The sequence below is a fragment of the Amborella trichopoda genome, chromosome 12 (genome assembly GCF_054954075.1).
Source record: "Amborella trichopoda isolate Santa Cruz 75 chromosome 12, AtrichopodaSantaCruz75HAP2 v2.0, whole genome shotgun sequence".
Taxonomy (NCBI): domain Eukaryota; kingdom Viridiplantae; phylum Streptophyta; class Magnoliopsida; order Amborellales; family Amborellaceae; genus Amborella; species Amborella trichopoda.
In genome coordinates, this window is record NC_142347.1 from 33,284,661 (window position 1) to 33,287,195 (window position 2,535).

A 2,535-nucleotide genomic window follows, 5' to 3' on the forward strand; every position below is an offset into this window, starting at 1 on the left:
ACATGTATACAAATACCAGCCATTGTTTTGAATATAAAAGTCATTTTCTTTTTCTTTTTTTTATTTTAATTTCAAAACTTAAAATCAGTTGGAAGCATAGTTAGCAAGTGAAGAAACAATAATACATCGGCAAATCAAAATATCGGTGATGAATCGGTTTTGCTCTAAAAAGTTGGAGGCAAAAAAATTCAAATCAAAAATACAAATCGATAAAGACTAGTTAAATTAGAGAATCATGAATATTTCAGATTGGGCTAAGAAAACAGAGTGTAAAAATTGGATATATAAAAATAATATAGTATAAGATTATGAGTTGCAATTATCACATGTATACATTAAAACCATTGAACTATAATTTTTATATCCTTACCTAGTATCTTTAGAGTCATAGTCGACAAATTGCTTTCTAAACTTTCACTAAATACAATAACAATGCTTACTCTATTATCGCGAGTCGCGTCACAAAAAATATGATAGATTTATTGGGTATACAATAAAACAACATGAATACTAAACACAAAAACTACATTAACAAACGACAAGAGTGGGACTTACGGTATGAAATTATCGTTGGAAGAAAAAATTAAAAAAGACCTTCCATATAGGATTGCAGTTAACTAAAACCTAAAAAAGTAAATTAATGGTCCATCTAAATTGTTGTGTTGAATAAAATAATAAAAAGATGAAATTAATCAATTTTTTGCATGTAGAAAAAACAGCAACAAAATGCTTAAGTAAATATAAATATAGCAACCTAAATCTTTAGTTGACACTGAATCTCTCTCTTATTCTTTATAATGATGCTCTCTATTTGAAAAAAAAAAAAAGATTGTTTTTTTTCCAACCAATTGAAATCGACTACACGAATTCCAATTAGCCATTCTGCTATATTAAGAGTCATACCCTCAATGTGGCCATAAGTCCCTATCTTTTCTTACTACTTCCAACTATGTTCTTTTGAGCCTACCCCTTGCCATTTTTTAGCTGGAACTAGCTCACACCTCCTAACAGATATTGCATTGGGTTTGCGCTACACATGGCCAATCCGCCTAAACTCTCTACTCTCTCATCTTATTACCTATTAGTGTCACACTTAGATTTTCCCGAATATATCCATTTCAAATTCTATCCCTTCTTATCTTGTCAATCGTCCATCTCAACATCCTCCTCTTTGTTACACTCATTCTATCGGGATATTATCCCCTCCCACCGCCAAACATTCCACCTTATAGAGTAAAACCAGTCTCACAACTATATCCTACAAAACTTGTCCTTCAGCTTCATTAGTATGTAACATCACATAAAATCTCGGTTGCAAACCTCCACTTTGCCCCACCCAACTCTAATTCTATCCTTGTAACGCTAACTATTATTTTAAGATATATAGTTGTTTTGATAGATTATTTTTCGAAGAACATATTACACATTTTTAAAGGGAACATATTGAGGAAATTTTTATATAATTTCTTCTTAAATCAATATTCTTAATTTACTTCCACTTTTCGCATGCTTAGCTTTAAACCAAAATTCAAAGATATTAAATAATGAAGAGAGAAAGTTAGAGGGAAGACTTTTTTTGAAAAAATAATGAAGACAGAAACTTGGAAGAATTTTTTTGAAAAAATACAAAATGCAAATTTATATCGATTCTATTAAAAAACGTGAATTTTTGAAAATCATTTGAAAAACTTTGAGTTCTTAATGGATTTCAAAAAATCTGGAGATTTTTCAAAAAACTCATGTTTTAAACGGAGACTTGCTATGATTGGGAGAGGCTTAAGAAAATCATGAAACAACCACTGTTCCGAATGGATCACCAATTATATTCAAACAATAAGCATTCATATCCAATTTCTAGGATCTTGTTTTGGCACGGCCTCACTTCCTCACATGTTCAAATAATATGTTCAATAACCACCATTTTGCAACCCCCTCTAGGAATGCAATATATTTGGGGATTTCGGCCTCAAAAACCTTCCTAAACCCCTGCAATCTCATCAATCTGATTGGAAATGTTGGAAATCTGATCAATCTAGAGTCCGTAAGAAATTAACATTCCTGATCAGATGCTGAAATAGCACCGGATCAAGCATTGTTTTTGCTACAATTCCGATTTGCTCTATCTTGATCTTGCAGGTGAAGATGATAGATTATTTGTGAAGTCGAGTCCTCAACCCATCCTTTTGATGGATTTTGTAAGCGATGCATTAGCTCCAAGAATACCTTCAAATTTCCCGCTCGACCTTTCTGATAGCAGGTTATCAGCTTACAAAACTGACGTAGTATACGTAGGCCAAACGCCCAAATTAGCTGTAAGTCGATAGGGATTTCTCATACAGGCCATATGATTAAATATTTTCGATCCTTGATCCATAGGGGGGATGGGTTGTGGCCACCATTAATCAAATCGAAACTCACTCCCGAGATATGTATATCCAAAATGACAGAGAAGACGTGAGAGCCACGCCCAGTCGTATTGGTGCAGAGGCTTCCACCCTTCTCTTTGCTATGAAAGTTTAAAAAGTTCAAAGGTTA